Genomic DNA, 24,777 nt, shown 5'->3' with positions numbered 1-24,777 from the left:
AAGGAATGCGACAGCAGAAACCCATGTCTTTCATACGTCTGTGTGTGGTGGTTCTTGAAGCACTCACTCCAGCTGCAGTCCACTCTTTGTGAATCTCCCCCACATTTTTGAATGGGTTTTGTTTCACAATCCTCTCCAGGGTGCGGTTATTTCTCTTGCTTGTACACTTTTTTCGACCACATCTTTTCCTTCCCTTCGCCTCTCTATTAATGTGCTTGGACACTGAGCTCTGTGAACAGCCAGCCTCTTTAGCGATGACCTTTTGTGTCTTGCCCTCCTTGTGCAAGGTGTCGATGGTCGTCTTTTGGACAACTGTCAAGTCAGCAGTCTTCCCCATGATTGTGTAGCCTATAGAACTAGACTGAAAGACCATTTAAAGGCTTTTGCAGGTGGTTTGAGTTAATTAGCTGATTAGAGTGTGGCACCAGGGGCCATCAATTTTGAACCTTTTCACAATATTCTAATTTTCTGATATGATGAATTTGAGATTTTCATTTGTTGTCATTTGTAATCATCAAAATTAAACAAAATAAACATCTGAAATATATGAGTTTGTATGTAATGTATGAATATAATATACAAGTTTCACTTTTTAAATGGAATTACTGAAATCAATCTACTTTTTCATGATATTCTAATTTTATGACCAGCACCTGTATATGTTTATATATTTCTTTATCATTCATCTGACCGTTGTCATATTTAAAGTGTAAGTTACTTATAAGTCGTGGTGTCTACATTATCCAAAACCTGAGTCCTCCAGACTTCATCCCCATCATAGGGTGCGCATGAAGGTGAGATAGATGGATCCTCCCTACATTCACGTCCACGACCAACAAACTTCCTAGCAGACATGACTCTGAATCTGCTGCCACTGCAAACTTTCTTTCTTTTTCTTTTTATTTATTCTTCTTTTGGGGTGGGTGGTAAACAGCAGCTGGGTTAATACAATGATCAAAGAAATCTTTTTATGTAGGACAGGAACCTCCATGCGCCTGAGGTTACCAGTAGGGGTGTAAATAATAATCGTTTTTAATCGATGCATCGATCCAACAGCTGACGATCCGATGCATCGACACGTCCCCAAGAGAATCGACTCATGTTTTTTCTTTCTTTCTCCGGTCTATTTTTATACATTTGCTCCTGGACGTAATTCTCCCTCCCGCGCTGCGGTGGCGCTAAACCTGTTTTGCCCTCCTACCTCGCTTCCTGGTTGTACTCTTACAGCAGTGTGTCGCAGTGAGCTTGATGCAGACATTTTTTATTTATGTCCAATATTGAAGCGTGGTCTGTGCTACATGCTGTGGGTCTAGATACGGCCGAAGCGGCGAGGAAGTGGGGGTTAGTTTAGTCCGACGACGGAGGGACATGAGGGCCAAAAAGAGCAGAGATTCAGCTGGAAAAAGGATCCCAGCGTTCTCGCGCACCTCGCTCTTCTAGCGGATCAAACTTCACAAGTTGTTTTCCGCAATTTCGGTCATAAAAACAAAACAAGCAGGCCCCCTGTCTGCGGCACTGTTTGCGGTCAGCTACAATTTTGGAGAGGTGCAGCAGAGCGTCTATGGAGGGGGCGGGGACGTCTGGAGACGAGGTATTGCATTGCACTCATTGCACTGATTTTGTGCAGTATTTTTTGATGCGAGGCCTTCCATTATCTATAAAGCAGGGGCATTATTATTTTTCAGTGAATGAGGTTTTAATAGGAATAGATAGAGTACAAATTTTCTACTTCTGTTATTTGCTGTTGTTTCTCAAAAAAAATGCATAACGCCATTAGAGCTTTCATTGATTTATTTCAAATCTGAAACATTGTCTAGCCTGTAGGGCTAAAAAAGAGAGAAAAAAAATGAACCAATTAATCGATTCGAATCGTATCGTGGTGTATTCTTGAGTATCGAAAATAATCGAATCGTTGGGTCAGGATACTGAATTGAATCGCCATGATGGATGTGATCTACACCCCTATATATTAGTATGGGCCATTTACCATGAAAGTTGAGAAAACTAAAAAAAGACAGTAAACTAAGCAGCACTTATCAGTTTAACTGGCACATATACCTGAATACCAGCATTGCAATGAAATAGTATGTTTTTCAAAACATGTTCAAAAGAATCTGCAACTGTCCAAATATGGATCTCTGGGGAACCTCAAACTTCTGAAGAAGTCTTGCCTCTGAGGTACGACATCATGTACCGACCCGGCTATTTCGGCCTGTAGCGTCACAGCTTCCTCCCACAGAGGTTATCATTTATGTTCAATGATAAACGCTGCTGTCAACGTTAAATCTCCCGGCAGATAGTAGTGGGCTGTGACAGACAGGACGGGAAAATATTCAGCGTGATAAAGACGAAGGCCTGTGGACAGAATGTACAGATGTCAGCCTGTAACCAACAGCTGATATAAAGTCATTTGGCCCACCTTCAGACTCCCTCAATAAATACTTATCTACAAAGAAAAGGTCAGTATAAGCTGCACACTGAGTCACAAGAGACATGTGGGATTATATTCTATAAATATAAAGCACTTTTTCTTTGTCAGGGCACTGACACACCTTGCTGATTTAGCCAGCGTATGGCTGACATCCAAGTATCTCCTAAAGCGATGGCATACGTTGAATTTTCTATGTATTATTTTTCCAATTTTGGGCGTATACATGGCAGGGCTCAATGTTAACCATCGCCCGATCTCCCGGGGCTAGTAGTTTTTATTGTCGGGAGAGTACAAATTTCATTGCATTAGCCCGCCGGGCAATGTTTGCAAAAAAAAATTATTTATCACTAAAAATTACTTTAAAATCACCCACATTCGATGAAAACGACCCAGAAGCGTTGCCGGTGCCATCTTTGTTGTTTTGTACACATTCTCGTGTGATTTGAAAAAGCCGGGTGATTTTTGTCCACCTAGCGGTAATTTAGATGTAGTTACCAAAACGACAAACAAGCTAGAAGGCGCTATCATGTGGCAGTCTTCTGTACAGTGATGCAGGTCAAACATTAAAAAGTTTTCATTAAATTTTTTTCTTTTAGACATTGGAGAGGTGCATTTAAATGTTATAGAGCTAAACATGTTAAATTGGTGACCTGTTTTGTTATTATTATTGTCTTGTTGCTGCATTTATTTTGTCAGGGAAAACTAATCCTGAGTCAGTTAAAAGTCAGGGAATTCTGAAATGATGTAAGACTGTGGAAACCCTGAAAAAAATAACTATGTATAATGATTATCTAGAAAAGTCACATTATATTAATTATTATCTTGTATAAACATACCGTGACTCTAAAAATCTGTCTTGTGAAGTTTTTAACCTATCAAGTGTTTATTTTTTTATTTTTAACATTACAATTTATATTTTTCCAAGCACACAACAGTTTAAAGCAAAGTTTAGTTTGAAAAGAATGTGCAGGAAGGATTGAAAAGCATGTTAACACGGTAATGTAGGCTTGAGTTCATTATCTGACGCATGCAGATACACACCAGGAACCTGGAAACTTAAAAAATACTGAATTACAAAAAACATTTAAAAAACAAACATGTTTCATTGATATATATACAAAAATGAATATTAGCAACTATATTTATCAAACATTATACTGGGCAAGTAAAAATTGTTTCTGGGCAAATGAAATGTGAAAGTCTGGAGGATAACTGATGGTTTCCTCTTGTGAACACTGCCAATACGCCATTATACAGAAGCTGGAAGTTGGAAACGCGATCAGCGCTCGTCTGAAACACGTCCGATACGTCGATACACATTGGAGATAAGTTCTTGATAAGTTACGCAGAAGTTATACACAAGTAACTAAGAAGTTTTGGATAAGCTAGATGCCACGACTTATGAGTGACTTACACTTAACGTATGTCAACGATCCGATAACTTACCTGTAACTTATGGCCCACGTATGGCATACAGTGGCATAAGTCGGGAAATTTTGAGCTGATAACTCATACAAAACGTAACCATAACTTATCCAACGTATGCCAGCCTTTTTGCCAGATTTTTTTGTACGTCTAAATGGTCAAGGTGTGACAGTGGCTTAAGTCTGATGAGAGTGTGTGTTTCGAAAATGTTGATGAACCTTTAAAAGAAATGGACATAAACTTACAGGACTATAAATAGAACGATTAAATCAGACTTTTAGTGACAGTTTTAAACTGGATCGCATATAGTTAAATTTTAGTTGAGTTTGTCAATTTCATAATTTTAGTGTTCATGTCCACAAGCTGAGAACCCTAACATGTAGAAGCGAGATTTATGATCTGAACCAAACACATTGTCCATTATCCGCTTCTTTCAGATGAATCAGTTCTTTGCTCCTCAAACCAATACAGGTCAACCTCCCCCTCAAGTAAAAATACATCTTAGTCTCTTTATAATGACACAAAAGATCGACAGACTGATGAGGTATTTATTCTGGTGTTGTTAGAAGTTGCCATGGTGACGAAGTAGCTAAACCAAAAGGTAACTCCGTCTGTTTGCCGGCCAATCAATCTTCTACCATTCTGCGGTCATGAGATACTGATCGAGGTACAATCGGCAGAAATGGGCGTCCTATGTAGAGCGGCCAGTTTCTGCCTGAGAGATAAGATGAGCAGCTTAATCAGCCAGGAGGTTTACGGTGTGGAGCAGCTGCTGTGCAGCGATAGCGCTCAGTGGAGGTGGTTCATGCATTAGAGTAGGATGGATCCCTTTGGTGGCGTTCTAGCCTGAAGACCATGAGACAGACCCACCAACTGCTAAATGAGCCTTTAGCTCCTGGCCAAGGGATGTTTTGAGATTCCCCTTAGGAAGCTAAAATGTGCCGGAAGAGAGTGATGTATGGTTTCCTCCTGGCCCAGTTAACTCTCCAACTTGATTCCAGAAATAAATCATGGATGCAATTTAGTTTTTTGAACAATGTATAGATTTGATGCTGTAATCAGTGATTCCTGATCGCCAAACACTTATTATTGTGGTTGGAGCTTGGCTCTTTAAATCCTGACCGGTCGATTTCTAGTAATTTTTAAGTTGATAGTAAAATTACAGCATATTTAGGCCAATATGTTCAAACAGTCATGGATGTGATTACAGCTTATTTGAAAATCGATCTCACTGATCATTGATCTGTTCTGCCAATTTTTGTAGCAAATTCTATGGACCGATGTTGCTTTTATGCTACGTTCAGCAGCAAAAACGACTTCATTTTTTATGCTTGGACAAGTTTAGTTTTGAGGCATCTTTGGTGCTCTAGCGTGTTGGGCATAGCTACCCTATACTTTCTTTGCCTGTAACAATGGCAGCTATATTTGCTGTGATCAGTGGGTTAAAAAGTAGTTTTAATATGTTTTTAAGTGAGCAGCCTCTGGCCCGGTCGTCTCTTCACGGTTTTCCCCTAATGCGGCTGGAAGACGTTTTTCAAGTACGAAATCCAAACTGCAGGGAGCAGGATAATAAAATTGAACATATCTATCCGGCAGGTTTCGACATTTTAAGTTAATTTAAGCATTAATAAACTGTTTCAGTGGAGTGATCATAGCGATCTGCATCTGCAGCACTGTGTCCGTCTCCCTGCCAGCTCTAAATCAGCTTCTCTTCTTTGCTGCACCTTGATGTGCATCAATTATTGACTTTGTATGTAAATTAGCTGCTTCTGCTGCATCTGCAGCGTGCTGCACTGAACGTAGCATTACTACCAATGCCTATAGAAGGAAAAATAACACTAATATTGGGCCAAAAATATCTGTCAGCATTGGACAGAACTCCTAATTTTACCCCTTTATTTACCTTTAAAAGATTTATTTATGGAGCAAATTGTGTCACAATATACATATTATGATTTTTAAATTTAAAATAGAAAAAAATGCAATCCAGATATAACACTTTGAAAAACGGTTTAACCAAAAACAGCTTTGAAAATAATTTTTCAGTTTTTTTAGATTCTGTTTTTTAATATTTTTTAATATACAATCGGTATCACCCTTCGTTTGAGATTTAAAGAAGTAAAGATGAAGCCGATCTAAACGATAAAGTTGGATAAACTGCATGATTTAAAATATCAGCCAGTTAAAATCCCATTCTAAGTAGTAAACAGCAGTAAGTTGGATTACTGGCTAACATTAGGAGCTGTGCTGCCAGCGAAGGCCAGTCAGTGATTTGTATCTGCGATGTTGAGCTTTTGTCTGGCAGGAGAGCTTACATAACAGGAGCTGCTGGGAACACGTGGGTGCTGAGCTGACGGCTTGGTTAGAACGGGCTGGATCTTAGAGGGAGACGGGGAGGTCACCATATCACTGCTTTGGCCATCGTTAAGACGGGTGGGTCAATTCACTGCTGAACCTCAACATGCCAGATTTTCATGCCAGAATTCAGATAAAGACAACTTTTTTTTTATTGCTCAGCATCTAACTACAGAGGGAGAGCAGAGGGATGAGGATGCTAAATTAAAAGGCTGTCGCACTCAGAGATGAGTTTTAGACAAAGTGAGCGACACCAAAATAAAGCTTCTAGTCTGCAGGCAGTTTGACAGACTGAGGGGGGGTGTTAATGGGCTTTATGTTTATTAATGACTGCATACAAGCCATCACTGAGTCATTATACCATCACACCGCTAAATCAGAATTCTACGGAGTACCTTTTGATCCAATATTGTTGCAAGCAAGGAACACATTTTGGAAATGTAAGGATAAATAAATTAATAAAAAAACAAATCAGAAAATAAACTTCTTAATTAAAAAAAAAGATCAAGTTTAAGTTAGCTGTTTTCTCAAATTGTATTTTTCAAATTACTATTTTTCTAATTTATTTAACAAAAAAAATACTTTCACAGATTTCATATTTTAATTCTTTTTTTTACAGATTTTATATTTCATTTTTTTATAACTTATTTATGTTTTTCAGATCGATTTTCATGAATGGCATTCTTCTCAAATTGTGTTTTTCACATCACATTTGCTTGACTCCTGGGGGCGGGCCTTTCCTCTGAAGTGAGGAGTGGAGACGCGTTTCTATTGGTCTGCTGGACGTTAGCAAAGATTGTATTGGTCAATGTGTGTTTATATTAGGTTTGACATGAGCATGCAAATTGTAAATTGTAAAAATTGAAGAAAAAAAAAATACATACATTTTTTATCTGTAAGGGAAAGTTCAAAATATCAAATTGGAAAAACTAATATAGTTTAAAAAAAAACAAAATCTGAGAAAACACCAAGTTTAATTTTCAGATTACAGTTTTTGTTCTTAAAATCAAAATTCAGTAAAAAATCTTTTTTTTTCCATTTACAAATTGTGTCATTTGCTTGCAGCATAAATGAAACAAAATTCACTCCATAGGGTTTTATTTCTAATATGTTTACAAAAGTAAATTTGTTAGCATCAACATTTTGAGATTGTAATAAAACAAAACCAATCAGTTGAGTTAAATAGAACATTTATAGATTATAGAATTAAAGCCATTGTGATTCATGGTTGAGTCAAAATACCTCAGCTCTTGCAACCATCCATAGCATCCACATGATACCTATCAGCTTAAGTTAAAAGTTTCATATTCTCCATTACATGACAACCTTAAGTTTGTCTTGCGTGTTCCTCTGTTTTTTTTTTTTCCCCCCGACATCTGTCAACAGTTCGTGATGACGCCTAAGAGAAATTATACCTCAACAAATCAAAACAAAAACAAGAGGAAATACCAACAACTAACCTGTCGGGTTAAGGTCTAAGCCTAGCTTAAGTCCAATTTGTGACTCATACTGTCAAATAAAAATCTAAAGGTTGGATTTAAAGAGTTTAAAGTTTGATGTTGCAGCTCCTTAATGTATCATTAAAAAGAGCTTTAAAAAATAATTAAAGCGTTCCCACGATATCTGCCCTGAAGTCGGTCAAACCGCCTCAGGAGAACATATGTGCATGTTTTGAAGCTGACTCAGGCAGGTGACTGTCTGCAACAACAACATAACTTGCGGTTAACCAACCATAACGTGAGCCGTGCCTTTCTCCTGTCTGTTGGAGACCAGCCAGTGATTCATTGATGACTGCCTGTTACTTCCCTACGCTAACAAAATCCCATCCTAAAGATACAGCAAGCAAAATAAAGATATAATCTGATCACATTTATGTGCATAGTCAATAGGTAAACAGTAAAAACAAACGTTTGCATAAATCAGTGTTATGCAAATGCATGTTTCCCATCATCTTTTCTTTAACCACCATCTTTTTTTTTAGCCATTTATTGTTTGGGTTAATTATAATCTAATCTACAATAGGCTGATACAATCTTAAAAAAAAAAAAAGTGGATCTTTCAACAACCTGGGTCTTTATCAGATTTTTGGAACCAAGAGGAGATATGATCTGGCTGTAAAATATGCAGCAACATTGGAGAAAACTAAACATGGTATCAAAGCAGCCAAACTATACAATATTAGGTTTCCCTGCAGAAAGGGGACAGATGAAGAAAATCCACAGATATCTATTAAAGCCGATTTTTATAAAGTCAAGTATTTTTTATTTTTTTTTTTTAAGAGAGACTCCACATATCATGGATAAAAAAAAAACAAACAAAAAATAAAAACACAGATTGATTTCAGCCAGAACATTTAACTGTCAGACAGGAAATCTCACCAAAGCTCTGGATTAAATCTGAGATCAGAGTAAACAAAGATGGGGGATGAAGCAGACGCAGTAGAGGCAGTGTATGGGCTCATTTCATCAGAGGAAACTGCGTTAAAAGAAATTTGGGCCGTTTCTCAGTATTTGTAGTTGTGCGTTCTCGTGTGCTCGTGAAACGTCATCAGCCTCAGCCCTAGCACTATTTCAATTAACAAGAACAGGAGACCGAAAACGAACAAAGTCCCCGGATATTGTTCTGACCACTCCCTATTTACCCAGCATGCATCAGAGCGGACTTGTCCGTTCTCCAGATTGACAGCTGTCCCAGCATGCACTGCGGCAGCAGCTTCCAGGTTAGCACTCGCAGAGCTCAGAGTATTCAGTTAAAAGCTCTCTTTTTGGTGCTGTTGTTCTATAAAAGAACATTTTTAAATTATTTGAGGCCAGAACCTTATACTTTTAAGCCTCACTATATGGTCCACTTACCAATTTAATACGCAATAAAAAAAAATAATAATTCCGATGTTGAGAGGACTGCGGCAACCAGCGGATCTCTGAGGTTAACGGCAGCCAGCGCTAACGTTAGCCGTCTGCGGCAGCCCTCTCTCTGCATAGCCGTGTCTGAAGGACCGCTGGCTCTGATGGCAAGTTTTTTCTTTTTATTTGGCAAAATGTTCATTTGATTTGTGTTTATCTGACTGTGTTCATTATTATTACCCCACTAAATAAAAAAAGGAAGAATTTATTATTATCTAGAGCAGGGGTCACCAACGTGGTGCCCGTGGGCACCAAGGGGCTCTCAAGGACAACATGGGGTGCCCTCAGCATCTTTTGAAAAGAGAACAATTCACCAGTGGACTAAATCGGAAATGTTATTTTTTACTGAAGCTCTTATTTTGAAGCATTTATGAAGCATTTTATCATATCAATAGAACATTTGAGGATTTATATGGATTTCATATTGAGAATATCTAAAAGCAAGTTAAAAATGAAAAGAAACAATAGAAATATGTTTATTATCTATGAAGTTCAGGTGAATGCTGACTCCTCTAGTTCATAGGTCAGTATTGGTAACCCATCCTATGACTCAGTACCCATAAAGTAGCCCTCAGCCTTAAAGAAGTTGGTGACCCTTGAACTAGAGACTATTAATAACAGAAGGTGAAATGCAGCTCCAGATTTGCCGAGCGTGTGATGACGTCACGAGTACGCTTCTGTTCCAATGGACCCATATTTAAGCTGCTCCACACCTACCACAGTCCACAATTTCTTGTGTTCTTCTTAGGAACATACTTGGCAAGGACACAAGTGCATACTTGCGTTCTTGATAATTGAGAAACAGCCTTAATTTTACTGATATTTAGTTTTGTATTAAACATGAATAAACTGTAATTCAGGTGTAGCTTTTCTGGTTGATTAATTTCCAAATCGACGAGCAATGATTTCATCGTTAAATTTGTCCAGTTTTAGCAATATAAAGGGTCTGTCAGCTAATCAAAAGGTAGCAGAACCTTTCATGGGTCCTATGACGAAGGTCCAGGATGTTGTTTTGGAGCGCTGGAGCGACCAGAACCAATCGCTCATAACTCACCAGAGAATGATTACGGACTCAACGGAGGAGAAGATCCTGGCAGAAATCGGTTTAATTATCTCCCCGTCATTGGAATCATCGACACCGAATACATAAAAAAAGCCATGTCAGCAAACTGAGGATTTAAAAAAAAAATTAAATTAAAATTTCTAATTTTTAATCCATCTGACATGGCGCTTTACATATAAATGCAACTATGGTTATCAAAAATATCGATTAGTATTGATACTCAAACATATCAGGACAAAATAGTAATTTGGAATGATATCAATATTGAAGAAAAATGTCATTTTGGTGGTTTTAGATGAAGGAAGCCATCTTCGTTAAAAAGAAAACAAAAAGACAACCTTAAACAGAGGGGGTGGACTCAGATTTCAGTTTTCAAAAACCTAATATGCAGCGATAGAGTTGATTCCCGCTACCATCACAACCCAAACCCCTTTTCAGGGGAACAGAAGACCTCGCCTATTCAGCCAGGCCAACAATTCCCTTTAACCACCCCCATTCCGAAGCGGGGGAACCGTTCGTAATGCTACATTCGTAATGCTACATTCACACCGGACACAGCAAGAGCAGCAAAATCGCGTCTGCTGCTTCATTTTTGCTGCTTGTACCAGTTAGTTCTGACGCGCGGCTGAAGCAGCTTTGCTGCTCTGGCTGCGCGGTGCAAAAGTGTGTCTGATGTGCATTGGGCGGAGCTTCACTATCCTTTCTCTGCCTTGCAGCTGTATTTGCTGTGATCAGTGGGAATAAAGTAGTTTTAATATGTTTTTAAGTGAGAAAGTCCACCTGAAAACTTAATCATTGCAGTCATTTCATCCAGATTACCATCCTGCCTTCTAATATTAGTTCTCAGACCCCCACATACCAGCGGTGCGCTGTCAGTAGGAATCCCATTCAACAGCAGCCTCTGGCCAGGTCGCCTCCTCGCGGTTCACCGCAGCGGCTGGAAGGTGGTTTTCATCTAAATAATCCAAACTGCAGGCATCAGGGTAATAAAAGCAAACATATTCTGCCGGCAGATTTCTGCATTTTAAGTTAATTTATGCGTCAATAAACTGTTTCAGAGGAGCGATCACAGCGCTCTGTGTCATTAGCGATGTGTCTGTCTCTCTGTCAGCTCCTAGATCAGCCTCTCTGATTGGTTGACGCGGCACGTCGAGCAGCAAAAGTTCAATTTTTCCATCTCGAGCACCAGCGTGTTTGCGGCGCGTCACGCGTGTCAGATGCTTAAATGCGCCCGACGCGCAGCGCCTGCTGCTCAAAACGCGCTGCGGGACCTTTTGCTGCGCCTTGACGCGCGTCAACCATTGACTTTGCATGTAGACTAGCTGCTCCTGCCGCGCCTGCTGCGTCCGGTGTTAACGTAGCATAAAGCCTTGAACTCAACACTATTCCTGACATTTTGAATTGAAAAAGCTTCCTGAATGAAAAGCTAAACGTCTTCAAACTTGGAAACAAAGTCCAGTGGATTTCTGCCATTCATTTTAGATTTCGGGATAATTCGGTAAATTCAGACTAATACAGTAATTCAACTATCATGTAATTCTGATGAGACATTTTCCATGACAGATTGAAAAAGGAGTTTTTTTCACGTTAATAAAACTATTCTTTATACCATTATTGACTTAATATATAATCAATTTAGATTTGTGAAATTTATCAACATGGTGTTGAAATTTGTATCAAACACTGATTATTTTCCTTCCATTTGTTTATTCCAGATTCCTTTAGTTCCCAAATGTATTTGTGTTACCTGCATTTTGCTTATCTCTGTGTAGCGACTCATCACCAAAACAAATTCTTCATACATGTAAAAACTACTTGACAGCTTTTTTTAAATAATATTTTTCTGGAGCTAGATTATATAATCTGTTTCCCAGTCTGAGTTTTTATTACCTGTGTCCAGGTCCTACTTCTACAGAACCTTCTCTTGCACCTCTTTTAAACAGCTTCATATCCACGCCGTTTATTTCTGTCAAACAGAAACGGCACCTTGAACCGAAGCTCATTAGCAACCATTGAGTCTCTGCTTCATTGTTTGGACCACCTGGGTTTCAGTCATCTGAAACTCTCCTTTACAAAGAAAAGTAAAATGAGCTGGGATTAAAGAATGAGAAGTATTCAGACTTCACAATAACCCGACCCATTTTTTTTCCCTTCTGCACACTTTGCGGTCTGACCCGACCAAATGCAGCAGAAGTATCCCTCTTCCTACCCACCTATCTAAACGAGGAGGAAACCTTGCCTTTAATGGCTCGTTCTTAAGAAATGACCGTATAAATGTGTCAGTTCTATTTTAGTTCAATAACATAAAGTCTTCCTGTGATCTCAGCTAATGCAACACGCCCTCTCTGAATTGCAAAACCAAATGAGTAATGAGATTAAGGACATAAGAAAACACGGGGAGGCAATGTGACTGGTGGGAGTTGTAACGGGAGTGCTGAGGGTGACCCAACTGCTCCGTTTTTAGCACAGAGACTGGAAATAGAAATGAAAATTACCAGCCTGTAGATGAAGCGGTGAACTCTGCAGGAAGACCATTAAACCATAAATGCACAAACATGTCTGCTTTACTCAGCTCTGAACCCGTGGAAACAAACAAACGATAGTTTTAAAATTATGACTTATAATAACAATACATTTCTCGTAACTACAGATTAAAATACTGTGGATCCACCATGTAAACCTCATAAATTAATGCTGCATATGGCAAACAAGTCAGGAAAAAAACAAGAGTAATCGTTCCATTAATTAAGCTAAATATTATGTAATCCAACTTGGAAAAACAATCGCAGTTACAGAGCAAACCAAAAATTAAACAGATACTTTATACTTTAGGAGCTACTAGCCGTGCTTTTGTCCAAATTTTGAAATGTTGAGACAACTTTTGAAAAAAAAAAAAAAAAAGAAAATTGGAATTAGATGCATTTCCATCCATTGAAGTGAATGAACAATCCAATCCAATCCACTTTATTTATATAGCACGGTTTAAATAAACACAAGGTTTCCAAAGTGCTGCACAAAAAGATAAAAAACTAAAATAAATAAAAGTAAATAAAATAAAATAAAATGAAAGCACAGCCCGCACAGGATAAAAATATGCATTTGTATACATAAAATCAACATGTGTACATAAAATCAATACTCTACATGGTGTTAAAAGCCAAAGAAAAGAGGTGGGTTTTAAGAAGAGTTTTAAAATGAGACAGAGAGGTGGCCTGTCTAATGTGCAGCTGCAATGCATTCCAAAGTTTTGGAGCTGCAACAGAAAACGCTCGATCCCCTCTGAGCTTAAGCCTAGCTTTAGGCACTGTCAGGAGCAGCTGATCAGCTGACCTGAGAGATCGGCTGGGAGTGTAGGGGTGCAGAAGCTCAGAGAGGTAAATTGGGGCAAGGCCATTCAAGGCTTTAAAAGTAAATAAAAGAATTTTAAAATGAATCCTAAAATGGATGGGCAGCCAGTGGAGTGAAGCTAAAATAGGTGAAATGTGCTCGTACTTGCGTGTGCCAGTTAAAAGACGCGCAGCAGCATTTTGAACCAGTTGAAGACGAGCAATTGAGGACCCAGCAATCCCCACATAAAGTGCATTACAGTAATCCAGCCGAGTGGTCACAAAGGCGTGGATTACTGTCTCAAAGTGCTGTCTCTGAAGGACTGGTTTGATCTTTGCCAGCTGCCTTAGCTGGAAAAAGCTAGATTTTACTACAGCTTTTATCTGGCTGTCAAATTTAAGGTCTGAGTCCACTTTTACCCCGAGGTTTCTTACAATTGGTTTACTGTATTGCGCTATTGAGATCAACTGGGGGGGGGGGGGGGGGGGGGGGGTCACAGATGTGCCACCAAAGACCATGACTTCTGTCTTTTCTTCATTAAAATTCAGAAAATTTAAAGACATCCAAGCTTTAAGTTCATGTAAACACTTTAACAGTGGTTCAACAGAGTAGGAATCAGCCTTTTTGAGGGGGACATACATCTGGCTGTCATCAGCATAACAAGGCGATGTAGAGCGCCATGACGGATTTTGATTCTCTGCTTGGGTGTAATAAACAAGAAATACAGGTAGCTACTAGCTAGCTAGTGTGGACCATTAGCCTCGTGAGACCATCCTGATCTCGCGAGCTTTCAAGGTTTCGCTCGCAGATCAAAATTTGGAGCAGTTCACCAAACGAACGTCCAATCAGCGTTGGCTTTGAGGCAGGTTGAGGTGTAACGCAACGAGAAACGCGACAGTTCAGTCTAAAGAACATGGCGGCTTCAGCCGATGAAACTAGCGTTAGCGTGGCTATTGAGCAACTTTTATCGGAATTACAGAGTATTCCGATAAAATTATTTTTAGAGCAAAGAGCAAAACACTGCTCTGGAGGCTTTTCTCAGAGGACAAGATGTTTTTGCTCTTCTCCCAACTGGTTTCAGCAAGAGTTTGATCTATCAATTGGCTCCTCTTCGTCGTCGCTCTGTTAGTACGTCATATGCTTCGTTGATTTGATTGGTTTATTTGGCCCGTCTATCACCAACATAGGCCAATCAGCTAACCAGTATTTTCGCCCCTTCCCAAAATTAGTTCAACGGAAGGTTTCCAGATGGATATGCGGAGCAAATCCATCTGGCGGAGTCAGGTTAGTGGACCATAGGAGTGTTAATAATAATCGTTTTTTATAGATGCACCGATCCAACAGCCGACGATTCGATGCATTGACACGTCCGAAAGAGTATTTAGTACCGGTATTTCACTAAATATGCTGAAGAAAAGCCAGTTTGTTTGTTGTTTGTAGGTCTTAAAGAGTTCATAACAGGTCTACTTTACTGTTCAGTGAAAATAAAGAAACCAAATAAAGGTGTGGTGAGAAGTTCCTTTTCTTCTAGTGTGCAGTAATGTGGTTAACTGACCAAGCCCAGTCAGCCTACACTGACTCATTACATCACAGCTGCAATCCATGCCCGACTAAGGAAAGAAGGGAAACATGGAAAAAAAAAAGTTTTAAACAAAAGATAAAAACCCAACTCTGTGGGAAACCAGATGACTAGTCTATAGAGCTCAGCTGATCCTGCTCTTCTTTAACAAATATTGGTTTTGTAAATTCAAAACAAAAGAAAAACAGCAGTGTTGAAACATAAGCAGGAACAATCCGTGATTATAAATAGAATTCAACTTTAATGTCATTACCCTGTCACAAGTACAAAGCAATGAAATCATTAATGAAGTAAAAGAGGAGAGAACAGATTGCAGTTTTCCAACCTGATCTGTAAAAAAAACCCAACATACAGATTTTGACCTATAACCTAAAATCTGATATTGGCATGCTGATAAAAACACATTGCTTCTGTCTTATGAAAGAATAATGAATGTTTACAGTGTGAAAGCACCTTAAGGATCTGCAAATCACAGATCTCCAAAAATGAAGGAAATCCAGAGACATCAATGCCTTTACAAACTTTTCTATACGCTTGCATACATTGTTTTTTTTCACTCTTTTTGGTCAATATGAGAAATGTGTCCTCTGTACCTTTTTACTCCAACAGAAATCATCCAAGATTCCTGCATGGCTAATCTTTCTAGCCCATTTGCTCCAAATATCACTTTTCTGTCACCAATAAATTCTAAGAAACCCATTAATATAAAAAAAATATAATAAAATCATTTGATCCATGATAACTGGGAGATATTTAAACTATCAATTTGCTAATCGACTAATCTGTTGATTGTTTTTATGATGCATCCATTGATAATGAGATGGCAAAAAGTTAATTAAAAAGTTTTTGTAAAGAATTAAACCAGGTCAAATAAAAAAAATTCCGCTTGAGGAATTCTGAATAGAGCATATTGAAATATGAAAAAGTTTTTTTTATGTTAAAGGCAAATTATTTATATACATTTTTATACAATTGCTGCTCAACGTGGGTCCCTCTGTCAGTTAAAGGCATGTTTTAGTCACTTTACTCCGTTAACGATTAATCGATAACTAAATTAGTTATATATATATTTATAGAGATATATCTATATATATATATATATCTATATCTATATATATATATCTATATATATAGATGAAAGTGCGCATTCAGCGTCTGCTCTGCCGATAATGCAAGCGTAGAAGAAGAAATGTGCTGTTTACCTGTGCAAAGAAAGAAACAACGAAAGAAAAATGTCTGAGGACTTTAGTGTTGAGGAAGAGCATGAGTTCTTTGCCAAGCTGAATGCGCACTTTCATCTGGTTTGGTCTGCCGCGGTTTCCGTAGACTCGTGAACTCGCTTTTAGGAAATCCTATACACTACTGTTTATGCTCTAAAAACATTCTAAATGACTTTGTTTCGAGTAAATTATGGATGCTACCCACTCAGGACACTTGGAATACATTAGACGAGCAGTATGGAGGAATATTGACACGTTTTTTGTGGACTTTTATGGACCTTTCTGTCTCGGGCGCCATAGACCTCCATTATTTGAATGTCAGCAGACAGCAAGAAGCCTCCCAGATCTCCAGATGCATTTGAGATATCAAAAAAGTACTCCAGAGTGTTGCTCAGCATGGGGGTGAGTAGAAAATGAAGGCTAATCATGTTTTGGGTGTACTATTCCTTTAACTAAAAGCTAAAACACAGAGGTTCCATAACTGGTAACTGTGAAATTCCCAAAATATTAGGTTAAAAAAAAAAGAGGAAAAAAACAACAAAACAAAAAAAACTAACAGAAGGAACCAATCTTTCCTGTTGTAATTGGTTACATAGAGGAAATCAATAAAGTAAATTGGACTGCGACCATTTCTCCAGACAAAAGGAAATACACTAGCAAGCTGGTCACTGAAGGGAAATCAATAAAACCCCCTGAACTGCAGTTAAACAGAACATCCAGAGAGCTATTAGTGACATTCGATTAAAATGGCAAATGGACTGTTTTAATACCATTAGCTAGAGAAAAAAAAAGAGCTTCCTTATGTAAGTAAATCCAAGATGGACTGTGTCTTGAGTGGAGAACACAATCTGGATGTATTTGCAGAAAACCTGTCTATCTTCTTCCCATATAAGGACACTAACAATTTTCTCACTGCTTTGCTAAGCCTGCACTCACAGTGTCAAACATCCCACAGATCCTGAAAGAAGCAAACATAATCTAAACAAGGTGGATAAGATCAGCAGAAATGACACTCATCTGCCCGGATGAGGGCCTGAACCACCAGCTGGGTGGTATAAAGTGAAAGACAACACCACTGTGAGCACACAGCTGATGTCAGAGATTCCACACTAAGAGTTCCAACTCGGAGGCGATGCCAGCGGAGCCGTTGGCGTCCAAATGTTGCTCAGTCATCAAAGAAATATCTGCACAGTCTATTTTCCCTCCAGCAGCCTCTCTAACCTGTTTGGCGGCTCGGAAACGTGTGACTTAACTTTCTCCTCTAAATGAAAACAAAAGGCAAAATGAGGTGAAAGACACCAGATTATTTAGGCTTTAGTGAATCACATATTAAAACTGTTTCAAGAGGTATATAATCCAAGAAACAAAGTTAGGTGATCTAATGACGTCTGGGGGAAAAAACTGGATTATTCACTTTTTTGTTCAGTCTTTCAAAATAAAACCATTCTACATTAGAAACCACTTTGGATTTTGAACCACGACAACCAGGATCACTTGCTAACATCCAGACTTCATTCCCTAAACCCGAGATTTAATTGAGGTATTGTGTTTATTAAAAGCTGCAGCAAATTTTAGGTTCTTTGTGCCAAGAGTAATTTGTTCTGCTGATTTTTTTTTAAATTTGTTTTTACCGAAGGTTACTTCAGGTTCCCTGTTCATCCGCTGCCAACATTCCAAGGCAAGGCAAGGCAAGGCCAGTTTGTTTATGTTCAGTACAAAGCCGGAGGGACGACACAAATATCGATATTGGGTGCTTTTACAAATTGGGTGCTTTTCTTTGTTTTTTTGCCTTGCTGATGCTGGAGCCACGGCTAACACTGCAGATGCTCCAAGCCTTATTGTTCTCCTCTGCCTATGAAATCAATATATATACATTTAGTGTTTTTGCTAAATAGATTTCACTTCTACAGATGAAAGCAAGTGGCTATATAGAGCTTAAAGTTAAAACAGACTGGCTAATGGGAGGTGTTTTGTATCCAATTTATTTTTAGGCCTCAATCACAGATACACCTCAGAAATATAAATGTGTCATTCCGTAAAAGTTCAAAAAAATCCACTGGACTTGGTTTCCAAAGTTTGAAGTAGGGCTGCAACAACGAATCGATAAAATCGATAAAAATCGACTTTTAAAAGCGTTGGCAACGAATTTAATCATCGATTAGTTGTGTCGCGCGATTAATGCGTCATCCGCCGCCGCCGTCATCCCGGGGAAGAAAAAAAAATATGGCGGAGCGAGTCAGCGCCGCAGTTGCAGTGTTGCCAACTCAGCGACTTTTCAGACCCCTCCAGCGACTATTTTTTTAAAAAGCGACTAGCGACAAATCTGGCGACTTTTTACGGTGTCACTGGCGGCTTTTGGAGACTCTTACGTGAAAGCATGTATCGTTCCTACTCTTGTCCTCCAGCGGCAGCTGCTGCCATGGGGCGCCTCCCCCATCCCAACGCCTTTCTCCCTCTCCCACAGGAATCCCTCTCAGCGTGGCAGTCAGAGCCGCAGGATTTTAGTGAGGAGTTTACCCTCAGCGTCCAGACTGCAAATTAAGCGCGCATGCCCCGGGATTGACGGCGCAAATTGATCACAATAATTAAAATAGCCTGCGCTTTGTAAAGTGAAAAAAGTCGTAACATGCAACTTTTGTAAAAAACATGAACATGGCACGGAAGCACCACTGTTATGACGCAGCACTTGAAAAGAAAACACGTTGGAGCCTTCAATGGCAGTGAAAAGAGCTGATCAGCAGGATGAACCATCATGTTTGTTTCATTTTAAAGTGGGGAAACGTAACGTTAGTTTCTCAGGTAGCTCATCTGATGCTTTCCTTACCTTGTTAGTAGGTTACAGACAGTGATAAGGTTGGCTACTTATTTTACTTTTAATTTCATTTGAATTAGCTTAAGCAGCGTTTATATTTTCTTTATAAATAAATAAATTTGCAAATTATGAGGGCAAGGCTTTTAAAGTTTAAATCTTCTGGCAAAGATAAAGTAAAGAAGATCCTGCAATTTATGGAAGTAAAGCAGAATAAAATCCAGCAAGATCAGTAATATGTCAATTAATTATCTGCCACATTCCCATGTAAATATCTGTCTTTGGAGGATGTGTTTTTTAGCACCCCTAGTTCTCTCATTTTTATTCCAAATACAATTTATAATTTGAATCACAGGGCTATTTTTATCTCTATGGTTCAGTATTTTCTCAAGTAGCAACTTTACTTTCCTGTCTTAAAAGGCAGAACTCTTCTAGTCTAAAAAAAACTCATTTGTTGAAATGGGGGGACCTATTGTTTGAACCCCTTAGGGGCTTTAAAAAAAAAGTCTTTTTTTGCGCTTTATGAAACAAAGTAGCCTATATTTTGTGGATGTACAGCTACATTTCTCATGTAAGTTTGCGTAGTTTTAACACAAACATTTATTTTTCATATTGCACCAGGACAGTTAATGAGCAACCTGCGCTTGTTTGTTCTGTCTAAAATGTTTATTTTGGAATAAAGAGGTTAATATAAAAAATATTTTTTGTCCGATTCATCGATTAATCGGAAAAATAATCGGCCGATTCATCAATTTTTAAAATAATCGTTAGTTGCAGCCCTACTTATTTCCCTTTAGAAATTATGTTTACCTCACCGAGAACTAAAACGCTGATACGTTCACCAAAACTGCCGCACGTGAAACTAGCCTGCTCTGCATAATGCTCCCTAAAAGAGTGTTTTTGCAATTACCCTTTTTGTCAAAAATGGGTAAAAGAATATTTATTCATTAGATTGGTAATGAATACTACAGAAGAGGATTAGAGCCACTGAAAAAAAATTTAAAAAGTTTTTTTCAGTTTAATATTGGAAAAAGGTCAGAATTCTGACTTTTTCTCAAGATTCTGACTTTAATGTCGGAATTAAAGTCCATGAAGGAAGAGATGTGGGAGCACTCAGCTTAAGTGGCAAAGATGTGAGTTGTTTGGGAGGGCCAGTAAATATTGGTGGAAAATGACGGAAATAGGTGACTTTTTACATGCCCAGTAAACTCTGTGTCCTTTAACCTCACACTGAAAATATGTGGGGTTAAAGGACACAGAGTGATGCTACCAGAGAAGAGCAAAGTGGTACAACAAAAAAATCTGCAGTGAAACGCTAACATGGCAGCAACAAATCACGAAAGCCAAACTCAACGCTGTTTCTGACATTTTGAATTGAAAAAGCTTCCTGGATGGGAAGCAAAACATCTACAAACATGGAAACATGTTTTACTTTTTGGAACTAATATATATTATGCATCTCTAATAAGACCAGTTTATTTTGATAGAAAAATGAAACATCTAACCTCTTGTTAGTGTCCGTCATGCTCATTAACAAGCAATTAGATGACATTTGTTTGTAAAAATCATCAAGCTGTCATTAAAAGAAACATCATCCTGCTAATTTTCCTTATCCTGTGGCTCCCATTTGGAAATGGAAGTGACCAAAGAGAAAACTGGGTCTCTGATGAAAATCCAGGTAAAAATAAACAGTGCCTAAAGTTATGCGAGTGTTTTGTTCTGAGTTCTTTGAGCTCAGTGTGTGCTTTTGCCTATATTCACTGGAGCAAAGTAATAAGTGCTAAATCCAGTCTACCGAAGCGGCCAGTAGATTTGGAGCATGAGTGTTTATCAGTGCCTGAGAGCTGATGTCATGGTGTAGCGGAGCATGCAGCAGAGACGTCTGAATCCTCTGTTCCCCCGAAGCAGTACACAGCATGCCACAGCGTGAGACAACAAACTCCCTTTTAAAGGGAGGGAAGAGGCTGCCCTGAATGAGGCCGACGGATAAAGCTCTTCACCCCGTGACCAAAGCTCTACTGGTCCTTAATACAAACGTCAACGTGTTGCCAAATCTTAGAAAATGTGTCCTCAAGCAGATGATGGTTGTTTGAAAGATTTATTTTATCTTATTTTGATACGAATCACCTGACAATGTTAAATTCTTATTGTCAATCATGCGCCTGCGCCACATGATTTCCAGGGATGATTCTGCTTAGCAGTGTGATGAACCTCAACGTCTGTCTTTGTTTCCTGCGTCTGGAAGCCCTGATTAGACTATCTTTTTTCGTATCCACTTCCCAAAAGCCGACTCTGTCAAGTGAATTCACCAAAGGCTGCCTTCTTCGTCTGACTCTCTGCAAACTTCCTAAACGGCACCATGATGATTTGCTTGCCTCCCTCTAGAGAGCAGTAGTACCGTAGATCGTCACCAGGAGGCGAGGAACCGTTCTAGCATGATGTTTAAACAGTCGTAAAGAACAGATCGGTTCTCAGCGGGTGGTCTATCGACTGGCCTGGGAGCACCTTGGGCATCTTTCAGGGGAGTTGGAGGAGGAGTCTGGGGAGAGGGAAGTCTGAGAGTCTCTGCCAAGTCTGCTGCCACTGCGACCCGGCCCCAGATAATACAAAATACTAATTTTAAGACTTTTTTTTTTTTTAAGTTTCATTTCTGAGTAGCATTTTTCTCCATTTTCAAAAAAAGTGTTCTTTGGAACAATAATGGTAAAAAATTCACTCCATACTAAGGAGGTATAATGCTATCACCTCCAAGTTTTTTTAATCGTTCGAACAAACTTTAGCTGTTGTGTCTGTGTTCAGAGATGCCTCAGAGGTTCCTAATGTGAGCCCGAGGCACATTACTGCAGTCCGGCCCAGTAATCACTGCTCACAGAGTGCTAATTAACAGCCACATGAAGCAGACTCTGGTAGAGAGGGCTTTAAAGGATCATTATCACATTCCACACAGAGACCACATCACGCAGAGCACACTTTCAGTCAGAAGTCCAACAATAACTACCCCAAAGTCTCCAACTCTATTTAAAAGTAGCTAAAACAGCTGAAATGTCCCTCCATCATTCTGAGCTGCAAAAAAGCGACAAAAAAAAAAATCTGATATAGAAAAGCTAAAAGGAGGTAGTTAACCTTTTACAGATGAAGTGTCTGCCAGAGATTGGTCAGGAAAAGTTAGACATGTTCAAAACATTGTGTGTAAAACCTCTTTAGAGCATTCCTTATTTCTACCTTTGTTATTATTTAACTTTTTATTCCATTTTAAGTTACAAAAAACCTTGTCTACAACTAGTGCCTGATTGGTTACAGCGTCGTTATTTCACAGAAAAGTTCAGCTTGTTTCAACTTCAGCTATCTCCATCTAGTAGCAGGAGGTGAAGGCAGAGCAGTGAACGCTCTCATCGCATGTGGTTTTTGAATGTACAGTGTGAGTGGTAGGTCGCATCAGCGTGTCGGGCTGCACACATGCATAGTGAGCTGTGGCCTTTAAACTCTGTGGTTTCGTCGTACAGTTTCAGCTGTAATATGTGCAACGATTGAAAATATCGCAAAGTGTATAACCGGATTTATTTACTAGGTCAAGACCTGGCATCATATCGCTAATTTAGCGTGAACTGCTCTAGTGTGAATGAAGCAGCTTGGGAAGCCATGCTTTTGCACATTTATGCAAAAGGTTCGAAGCGATCCATTGCCTAGCAACAGTCCTGACTCCTGCTTTTCCCAAACAAACCATGGAATTTGTGGAAAGTTGTTTGCAAAATAACACTGGTTCCTTAAATGATTACAAGGTAATATATGCCGATATATTAATATGTTAAAAAAGTTAGCAATGATTTAAAAGATTGCTGCCTCTGACATTATCTAGTTAGTGTATTTTTGGAATAAACCTAACCCACTTTAATTTCTGCACATACTTTGTGCTCAAAATTATTCTCCACATATATATAAAATATGTATTTTGGTCAAAATAGATAGTGGACATTCTAATAAAAATGTCTATGACATAAATTAGTCTTTAAAGTTAAATGTGACAGAACTTTTCACTGCTTCTTTTCCTAATTTTATCTTAAACTGTTGCTTTCAACATTTTTAATGTTTATTGCCGTATAAGAAAGAGCAGAGTGAGTAAGGAGATTGTCCAGAGGCCAGCAGTGTATAGAGTGACCTACGATGACGGCGGAAAGAAAGTTGTGGATAAAAGTGCAACAGTGTGCAAGCATTGTGCAACATGCTTTGTTTATGCTAACAGCAACACGACCAACATGTCAGGCTAACCCCGAAATCCCACATACTCCGTCAGCACTCCAGGCCGCCTTGCTTTGCGCAGGCGGCCTGGAGCTGTCTACAGCCTCCGCTGTGGCTCCCGTCCGCTCCGCTCTGATTTCCTTGGAGATCGTAGAGGGCATGCGCCAGACGATTAAATTCAAAGCAGCAAAACATGCGGAAATGATCCAGGGTTTCCGCGGATCATTAAAAATAATTACAATTCATGATTTTTTTTTCTCTCATTAATTTCATAAATTTTTATGGGATTTCGGTGTAACAATTAATATATACCGAAACCGTACCGTGGATTTTGTGAAATATATATATATATATATATATATATATATATATATATATATATATATATATATATATATATATATATATATATATATATTTTAAGAAGTCAGCCGTCATTTTGCACCAAAGGGTTTCATGGGATTTGAGCATCTTAATGTCAGTGAGTTAATTTTGATGCCAAAATATCATATTTGCTTTGTGTATAAATAGAGTGCTTATTATTACACAAATCTCATTTAATGGCTAGTGTAATGCCTGCCAGTTTAATCAGCATGAAAAGCCTGAAGGTATATGGGACATTTTCTATTAAACACAAACATTAAGTTTAGTGAAGCTGTTTAAAAAGTACATGGGATTACTCCACTTTGTGAAAGCAGACAGTACACTTTTAAAAAGTACATCGATACTCTAAAAAGGAGACATTTCTTTGGGTTGCAGACTGATTCCACTCCTGTTCAACGAAGCAGTATTCGAAGGAACTGGACTCTTCTAGATTTAATCAGCCGTCTGCAGGCTCACGTGAATCCCCGTGTGCTGCAGGCCAGGCCGAGTACACCGAGGACTGACCCCACGTCACTCTGAGTGACGTCATTAGGCTCATCGTTAGGCCATGTGTGGGATTACTCCTGCTGTCCTGCTTTTATCAGGGCTGCCCATGTAATGTCTCCACATCTGAACCGGAAACTTCTTCTTTTCCTTTTTTTTTCTTACAAGCTGAAGTAGCTCATCCTTAAGTAAACTTATAAAGACAGATCTGAGCGCTTCACAGATGCCTCCAGCTCATCCCTTGTGTTTGGTCGGTTCTTATCTTATGAATATCTATCTTTTCAAGTACCCTGTTAGATACCCGTTTTTATACAGGGGAGAAACAAGAAGATCACATTTATTATGATCTGATTTAATCAGGATAACAAGTGCTTGCTTTACCAAGAATTTACATTTTTATCAGAAGATAAAGCAAAAAAAATAGAACCACTCTGTCTACCTCAGTAGTAAGATAAGAAAATGATGGATAAAATAAAAGCAAGACTGCTGCTCAATGAACTGAATTTTAATTTATTTTGTTGCAGCTAAGCTCCAACTCACCTCCATACATGGAATTAGCATC

At 38.8% G+C, this 24,777-nt stretch overlaps 1 protein-coding gene across 3 annotated transcripts in view; it reads right to left on the bottom strand.

The window, feature by feature from the left end:
• Positions 1-24,777, bottom strand: part of otud7b (OTU deubiquitinase 7B) — a 73,017-nt gene that overhangs the window by 35,983 nt on the left and 12,257 nt on the right. Inside the window, exon 1 of one of the 3 annotated variants that reach the window (XM_038305333.1) lies at positions 12,673-12,761. The exons of the other annotated variants lie outside the window; for them this stretch is intronic. The gene's annotated coding sequence lies outside the window, so the exon portion shown is untranslated. Of the gene's footprint in view, positions 1-12,672; positions 12,762-24,777 lie in introns of those variants that run through there. 3 annotated transcript variants of the gene reach the window in all.

Source organism: Cyprinodon tularosa, unplaced genomic scaffold (genome assembly GCF_016077235.1).
Source record: "Cyprinodon tularosa strain WSP-4 unplaced genomic scaffold, ASM1607723v1 ctg556, whole genome shotgun sequence".
Classification (NCBI taxonomy): Eukaryota; Metazoa; Chordata; class Actinopteri; order Cyprinodontiformes; family Cyprinodontidae; genus Cyprinodon; species Cyprinodon tularosa.
The sequence above is the reverse complement of the archived record's forward strand: the minus strand, read 5'-3'. Positions and strand labels throughout refer to the sequence as shown.